We start from the raw sequence: 9,060 nt of genomic DNA, 5'->3' as shown, positions 1-9,060 counted from the left end.
GTAGTCCCCAACAGGGGGTATTCAGAGACAAGCTCTTGTCACCATCTGGCTTGTTTACAAATTCTTCGCGAATGCACCATCTGTCCATGTGTCATGTGCAGCAGCCATGTGCATGGCAGCACCTGGCACAGAGGGAGTGATTCTGGAATGAAAGTGCTCACAATACACGTAGCACCTGTGGTGGGAAGAACTCTAAGACAGCCCTCATGACCTTTGCCCTCTGGTATTAATCCTGTGATTATGTGATGTTACAGGGCAAGAGGAATTTCGTAGATGTAATTAAAGTTAACTAATCAGCAGACCTTAAGCTACGGAGATGGGTGGGCCTAACCTAATCACAGGAGCCCTTTCGAAACAGAGTTTTCTTTGGCTAGTAGCAGAAAAGACAGTCAGAGAGGCTCAGAGTGTGAGGGACCAGAGCAACCCATCATTGCACAGCCCATATAAGGCCACAACATATATTCCTGGTGGGTCTAGTGTGTGCCGCTTGGAAATGGCACTGTGGGTGGGGACAGGGCACGAGATGTCCAGATCTGTCCTCGAGCTGCTGTCAATAGAGGAGCCAGATATGTAAGCAGGTAATTAGCATGCATAAGCTATGGAAAGATGTTCATGATAGATTGTGTTAAATGAAAAATGGTATGCAATGCATGATCAGAGTTTCGTAAAATATACATGTTCGGAAAGAGTTGTTCAAAATGTTACAGTGATAGGTTGTCTCTGGGTGGTGGTGAGTCTTAAGTCCCTGGAAGAGGACACTGGACCCCCGTCCTGGAGGCAGGAAGTAGGGGAAAGAGAGGATGCTCTTCTAAGAAGATCATGGGTTCTCTCATAGCTGCTCTTCTACTTACAGATAAAAAATAATCATAGCTAATATTATTAAGCACTTACTATGAGCCAAGCACTGTTGCTAAGCACATTATATAATGTAACAACTCATTTAATCCTCACAGCAACCTGCCAGGCCTGATTCCAGCGCTTATTTCCTATCGTTTCTCCAAGTGCAGCTGCATTTAGGGAAATGTTTTTCCTCCTTCATACGGTTGGAGACTGTCCTTTATCTGTGAACGAGGATACTCTGATTTCTTTTCACTTGTTGATATTTTCTAATTTTTCTGCAATGTCCAGCCATTTCTTTTCACTGGAAAAGAAAGAAGGCAGGCACATGGTTTTATTTTTGCCAGCATGCTCAGGGCTGTGACGGATGACCGATACAGTTCTGTGGAAGCCTGGAGGGGAACCAGATCATTCTGCTTTGGCACACTCAGGAGAAGTCACCCAGAGAAGGTGAGCTGCAACCTGAGTTTGAGGGAAGTGCATGAATTTACCAGGTGAAGAAAGGACCTCTGTGGCCAAGGTGTGGCATTGTACTGGGAACACGGTGACCAGTGAGTTCAGGAGTGACACTGTGGGGAGTGCAGGAAGTAAGGTTGAGGTGGCCAGGGATCTGGTCACAAGGTCGATGCTTAGGAGCTGAGGTCAGTATTCTGAGGGCAATGGGGAGCCACCGAAAGGTTTAGGCAGGTGAGGGACTGTGTGGGATGCTGCTTTGGAATCTCAAGCTGGTGTCTCATGAAGTGAGGGGCGGGGTGACAGCTCTGAGGCAGAGAGGCCACTGAGAGGCAGTGGCAGTGGCCCAGGCTGCAACTGAGGAGGGGACAGTGGAGAAGTGCATAGAGGTGTGGAAGATTCAGACCGATGTGGATTTCAGCACCTCCTCTCCCTGCACCCCACTTATTAGCTGCGAACCCTGGGCTAGGCACTTCTCTCTGAGCCTCCATGACTTAGCTGCCGGGACAACTGAATGGGAAAAGCGCCTGGCTGGTGACATGTCCTAAGTGGGTGTAAGCAGTGGCCCTGCTCCCTTGAAACAGAAGCTGGTGACCAATTTTCCCCTCTGAGTCACCCAGCTTATGCCAGGGTAAGTCTGAGGCTGCTTGTTCAGAGAGAGTCACCACCATGGCAGCATGGCAGGCCTGACAGCTGGGACCAGGCTCTGATGGGTGGAGAAGGGGAAGACAGAGCTAGGAGAACTGGACCAGATGCCTGGGGTCCAGTCAGCACCCAGGCTCAGCCCCCCCTCTGGTGCCAGCTTTGCTGTGTCTGGCTGGGTCCTGAGCCAAGTGACACCTAGTCCCTGCCCTCAGGGAGGTCCCCACAGATCAGGGGAGACTGAGGAATAGAGCCCATGTGTAATGTGAGAGCAGGCCCCGGTCAGCCCCTCAGGGCCAAGATCTTATTAAACCCCAACAGCTACCCCAGGAAGGAGGTGCCATTCTCTCCATGTTATACAAAAGGAAACTGCACCTTAAAGAGAAGGATGTGGCCAGAATCTTCTGGCCTGGGAGTGGCTGAGGCAGGACAGAAATCATGACTTGTCCTACTCCAGGGCCTGAGTTTCCAGCCTGGACCAGAGGACTCGGGTTTAAGAAGGGCTGGAGGGCTATGCTAGTGACATTGCCCTGCCCAGGCCTGGGCTCCAACTTCACCAACCTGTGACTCACCTCTGGGACTACAGGTGAGGTGTGGGGAGGAGGGTCCATCTTGGCCAGTGAGGGGCCTGTGCCATGCATGGCTACCTTTCCCCGGAAGTGAGTGGAGCCGGAATCCCTGTGGCCTCCAGCTTCCCATTCATAATTCCTCGGAGCCCACAGGGCACTAAGAGGGCTGCTGGTGGCCAAGTACAGTGGCTCACACCTGTAATCCCAGCACTTTGGGAGGCTGAGGTGGGAGGATTGCTTGAGGTCAGGAGTTCAAGACCAGCCTAGGCAACATAGTTAGACCCTGTCTCTACAAAAAATAAAAAAATTAGTTGGATGCTATGGCATGTGCCAGTAGTCCCAGCTACTCGGGAGGCTGAGGCAGGAGGATCGCTTGAGTTTGGGGCTGCAGTGAGCTATGATCGTGCCACCACATTCCAGCTTGGGTGACAAAGCAAGCCCTGACTCAAAAAAAAAAAAAAAAGAAGAAAAGAAAAAAAGAAAAAAGAAAAAAAAAAAAAAAGAGGGCTGCTGGTGGCCTTTGGTCTCCAGGTGGATTGTCCCCGAAGAAGGTCTGCCCGGTCCTTGTTGCAGCCCAGCCACTTCTGAGCTCTGTAGCCTTGCACAAGCCTTTGATCCTCTCTGAGCTGAGTTTCCTGCTGTAAAATGGGGGCATTTACACAAATCACACACAGATGATGAAAAGAGATAATGTGTAAAAGGACTTCTCCTCCTGGAGGAGCCAGTGCTCAGAGAGCTCTAATGCTCTTGGGTGGACTATGGCCTCAGGGACAGAGTTTGGGGATCGGGAATCTGGGCCCGGCTACTGACCTGCTCTGTGACTCTGAGACAGTGGCTTCCCCTCTCTGAGCTTCAGATCCCCACTGGACAGGCTGCTCTGACCTTCTGTGTGCCTGGGCTGGGAAGGGAGTCAGTCATCCCCAGCTCACTGGGGAATCCTTGGCCATGGCTGAGGGCGACCGGGCCCCAGTGCCCTAGCTTGCTGGAGCAGCAGGAAAAGGCAAAACCAAAACCTAGACCCCAGCTGGTCCGGGATCCCATCCCCTTAGATCCACATAAGTTTGTCAAGATCTAAGCAGCCTGTGACTTTGTCCAGCCTTTGCACACACTGCTCCTTCTGTCCCAACGCTGTTGTCCATTCTCACTCTTCTAAGACATCTCAGATGTCTGGCTATAGGGGAGTTCTTACACACACACACACACACACACACACACACACACACACACACACACACACACACAAATACACACACCCCTAACCCTTCCTCCAAGCTCCCAAATCACCAATCCACAAAAACTGCCTTTGGTGGCCACTTAACCTGCATGTTTAATTTATGAAATCCTCACAGACCTGTGAGTTAGGGCTTCTCAGCTCTTCCTGACACCAGAGGAGGAAGGTTCAGAGGAGTTAGGTCACATCTCCACCCGCTCCAGGCCTCTCGCAGGCTGGGGCAGCGACCTCGACTGGGTAGGGGAAGAACTTAAAAGCTGGTCATCATTGCTGAGAACGCCTTCCTCACCAGGAGGTGGGGACCTGGAGGGCCCGGAGGGCTGGCTCTGTCACTGACTGCTGGGAACAACTCCTTTGCGTGGGAGCGCTATGCGCTGGCCCCTCTCTGGGCCTCAGTTTCCCTTTCTGTAAAATGGGGTGAGGAGGCCTGGGCCCAGGACCCCTAGAGCCCTCTCCAGCAGAGCGCTGATGGCTGTCAGCGTTGTTTCCATTCCCAAGACGGCCCCAGAGTGTTAGCGGTATGGGACGGCCCCAAGGACCGACGGTTCCCGGGCAGTTCCAGGGCAGTTGGGTGAAGAGCAGGCCCGCCGCTGCCACCCCCGCCCCGTACCCCCGAACCCCCCTGAGCTGGGAAGCCCAAATCCCCGCCAGCCCAGTCGCGCTGTCGCTTTAAGGTCAGGCGGGGCGGGCTGGGTGACCCGTGCGGCACCTGGAGCCGCCCTGCCCCGAGCCAGCCGGGCCACCCCACTCGGGAGTCTCCAGTCTCTGTGGACCCGGCGGCGGCCGGTGAGGACGCGGACCCAGAGAGGTGGGGCGGGCCGCGCCCCCGAGCCCGGGCCTGAGCCCCGCGGACTGGCCACATTCAACCAAACCGGGTCCGGGTGGTCACCACGGAGTCGAGGGCTAAGCGCCCCGGGGCGCCCCGCGTGAGCCGCAGAGCCCTGCGGGCAGCGGGCAGCGCTCAGACCCGCGGGCGCCACGGGGGAAGCCGGGCTGGGCGACCCTCGCAGCGGGTGGGGGCGGCGGGAGCGGGCCGACCGACAGGGCGGGCGGGCTAGGGTTCTGCACCTGACCCGGAGCCCGACCGCCCTCACGGTGCTCCTGCGGGCTCAGGGAGTGGCGCTGGGGGCGGCCGCCAGGGCCTCCCCCTAACGCCAGCGCCCCCGCAGACCCAGGGGCCGCAGGTTCGCTCAGCCCCCTCCTCCCGCGGCCACCATGCCTGTATCCCCGCCGGGCTCCCCGCGCCTGGGCCACGCCTGACCGCCGCCCGATGCCTGCGCCCGAGGTGGGTGGCACATTCTCCCTTCCCCTTCCCTTGCGGGAGCACTCAGCTCCTGCCAACGCCAACCCGCCCGAACCCCTTCCCTTAACCGCGCGCTTGGTGGGCACCGTGTGGACACCCGGGCTCCACCGGTGTTTCGCTTTGCTGGGTTTCCCTGGGCATGGCACTTGGTGCCTCAGTTTCCCCGGCGGTTGGATAGGGATGATTTGGGCCACTTCTTGTTCAGATGGAGTCTTCTTTATAGAAAGGGGCATCTAAAGTGCCCTTGCTGGTGGCATGGAGCCGGGCACTGGCACAGCGCTCCTGTGCAGGCCCTGTGGGGACCCGGGTGTGGGAGCGCGGCTCTCCCCTGCTCGCTCTCCCACGGAGCAGAGCCTTTCTCCCAGCAGACTTTTACTGAAGATGCTGCCCCCGGGCCAGGGGCAGAAAACAGATCCCGGCTGGCCCCGCTAGTACAGGTAGGTAAGGTAAGACGGAGGGTGGGGGCCGGTACTAAGTGATGCTGTGGAAATAAAAATCATGATAAGGGAATAAATGGTTTTCACATATTTTAATTCTTACGAGCAATATGGTGTTATTGTGCCCATTTTACAGAGGAGGGCACTAAGGCATGGAGAGGTCAATAAATTGCCCATGTCAGAGCCAGGGTCTATCCTCTGTCCTGCCCTGTGTCACTGTGTCACGGCTTGCCTTCTCACCATCTCATCTTCATAACCTGCTTCCCCCTGGGAGGCAGGGGTTTGAGCTCAGAGATGTTGAGCAGCCTGCCCACGGTCACGGAGCTAACAGAAGGAAGGACTGCAGTCAGAGGCAGTGACAGGTGGAGATATGTGCTCAGGGGAGCAGATTGGTAGCAGCAGACATGCTTCTGGGAGGGGCGAAATGAGGGCCCCGGGGAGGGGGTGCGGGGAGAGGGCTCCCAGGTGACAGGAGTTTGGGTGAGGGTGGGGCGGGATCTGGGGGAGGTGGGGCCAGCCAGGCAGATCCTGATTGAGTGCCAGGTTGGGGGTGGGACTTCTCGAGATTGGGGGAGTCTCCTGCCTGCCCTGGGGCTGGGGTTGATGCCTTCCAGGGCGGGAGCCCTTCCTCCTTCTTCCGCCATCAGGGTACAGGGTCTGGAGGTGCACCAGTGTGAGAGGCCAGCAAACTGCCTAAAGACCATCTCTCTGCAATGAGTCGGGGAAGTCTTGGGGTAGGGCGCCCTGCTGAATATAGAGCCCTGATCTATAGTAATAAAGAAAACAACCACTGTGCTACAGAACAGGCTGTCCTTCATCCGCTTCCACCCCCGACCCCCCCCGGTTGGCGGTTTGGCCGTTCCCCGGTTTGCCTTGGGGCTTCCGCTTGGGGGGGGGGTTGTTCCCCCAGGGGAGATGACCACAACACTGTGTGTGAACATGCAAAGGGCAATGGCAGGGGCTTGTCTGAGGCCCAGGAGGAGTCGAGCCAGGAAGGAGAGCAGTGCATTCTGGAAAGCAAGAGCTGCCTGTGCCTAAGACTTACAAGTACTTATGTTCACAGCTTGGCCTCGGCTTTATGTATTAAAAAATATCGACAGACCCAGCTGTGCACACACACAGGGATTTGACTCAGACTAGACCTGCGTCTAAATCCAGCCCCAACCGAGGACAAGTTGTTACGCTAGGGGCCTCAGTGTCCTTGGGACATAACACTGTTGCCAGGATTAAGTGAAGGGATGCCCGTAAAATGCTCGGCGTGGTGCCCAGCCAGGTAAGTACCCGACACACATCTGCTGCCACCATCGTCGTGTTTGCAGGCCAAGGGAGAAATGGCCAGGAAACACCTACATGGGGTCATATTCATCTCTGAGAGGCAAGATTCCTGATGATTTGTTTTACATTTTTATTCTGTTCTGTGGCTTTCTCTTGTTTTCCCCCACAATGAGCAACTCCGGTTTGGATAGAAGTAAAAACATCATAGGTTACCTCATACAGGTGGTCCAGGTGTGCTTTCCTCTAGTGTCGAGAACGCTGCTGTGTCTGGCTTTGGGCAAGGTCATTCACCTTTCTGGGTTTAGACTCCTCATTTGTAAAATGGAATTTTTCCCTGCCCTGCCCACCCACCTCAGTGCGAGGTGGCAGACGAGATGTTGGGTTGAAGGGGAGCTGTCAGTACCATAACTACAGGCCAGGGCTCACTGTTCTGCATTTGCTTGTGGGGTCCCCCTCAAAACAGATTTCCCCTCTTGACAGCCTCTCCTGGCTGGGGAGAAGGGGCGGGCAGGTTCTTTTTCTCCCTCCACAAAAAAGCCTTGAGCTGGAGACAGGAGGCACTGGCCTCCAAGACTGATTCACAGGAAGAGAACTGTAGGTAATTTACAAATGGCATTTCTCTATGTGTGTCCAGTAGTTTGGGGGGTTGGAAATATTGGGGTCCACTCCCAGAGCACCCCTTTTACATGCATACATTCTCTCTCTCTTTTGCTCTCTTGCACACACATGTTTTTAAAACACATTTGGGAACATGCCCTTTTGAAATCTGAAGTTTTACCTACCGTATCTTGAACATTTGCTGTCCCCTTCAGCTCACGTAGGAACGTGCCTTTGAGTGGCTGCACAGCATAGTGTCACTGGGATGCGCCACTTTGGCTGGGCAAGCCCCATGTGGGAGGATTTCTCATCACCGACATCTCCCTTAAGGTCTGTGGCTCCCTGAGGCTCACTTCGCTGGCTCAGCCTTTGGAAGAGAAGATGGTCCCTCCGCGAATCCTCCCAGCAGCCTGCTAGACAGCCTGCCCTTTACAGACGAGGAAACAGGCCCAGAGCAGTGGAGAGGCTTTCCCCAGGACACAGCTGCAGAGAGGGGCCAAAGCCAGGACTACTGTACTCCGCGGCCCTGCGCTGTAGCAGCTGGAATCTTGTGGTCCCTCCCGTCTCCCAGCTCTTTACCACTGCGAGGGAGGATTTTCACCCAACAAACATTTATTTATCCAGCAACTCTTTACCTCATTTCAGAGGATTTATTCAACAAATGTTTACTGAGCAGCTGTCATGTGCTAGGCACCGGGTAGCTATAGCCACAAACAGGGCCAACTTGAACCCTGCCCTCAGGGAGCACACAGTCTGGGAGTGGGGACAAGAAGTTAAACACAGAGAGGTTAAGTGCTGTGGTCCAAGAAGGCCCAGGAGACGTGGGCATTTAGAGTGTCATCAGAGAAGGCTTCTCGGTGAGGGCTGAGCTGATCCTGGAGGGGAGATAATGGAAAGTTACCAGGCAGCGGGGACAGAGGGTACAACAAACAGCCTTGAGGTTGGCTTTGGGGACACCCTGGACCTAGGTTTCAGCCTCTTACTGTCCGTGTGGTCTGGGGCGAGGCTTCCTTCCAGGTATTTTTTTCATCTCCCTTGCGTTGATTTCTTAGCCTAATTGGGATAACACAGCATGTATAATTTGGTATACTAAGTTGGAAAAAAGTAAGATATCATAAGTGTTTCCCCCTGTTGTTAAACCTTCATGCTGAGCTTGATATTTTTTAAAAATGGGTTAATATCAATTATTTAATCTAGAGGGTATGCCATAATTTCTTCACCATGTCTCTGTAGTTGGACATTGAAGCACTTTCCAAATTATGACCATTGTAAACAAGGCCACGGTGAACACCTTTTTGCACGTAGTTTTGCTCCATGCCATAAATTTCAACTTGAGACTCTTCAGTCCCCTCTTTCACACTGTCCTGGGTCTCAGTGTCTTCCACCATCCAATGGAGATGGCGTTGATCTCAGGGGCTGTGGGCATGCCTAACCCATACGCATAACCCACGCTTAACGGCGGTGCATACCCAGCAAGCCCCCGTCCTGGCAGCCTGCTGGACCCAGCAATGTTCACTCTCCTCCCTGAGGCCCCCGAGGCCTGGAAAGAGGCCCTGAGTGAACATAGCCACAGCTGCTGAGCACCTACTGTGTCCCAGGCATGGTGCTGATGCGCTTTGTCGCTGTGACCTTCAGAATAGCCCTGCGAAGTCCGGGGCATCACCTCCATCTCAGCGATGAGCAGTCAAACGACCTCTGTAAGGTTGCACAGTGACC

This window comes from Propithecus coquereli, unplaced genomic scaffold (genome assembly GCF_000956105.1).
Source record: "Propithecus coquereli isolate 6110/MARCELLA unplaced genomic scaffold, Pcoq_1.0 Scaffold14, whole genome shotgun sequence".
Taxonomy (NCBI): domain Eukaryota; kingdom Metazoa; phylum Chordata; class Mammalia; order Primates; family Indriidae; genus Propithecus; species Propithecus coquereli.
Note: the sequence above shows the minus strand (reverse complement) of the source record.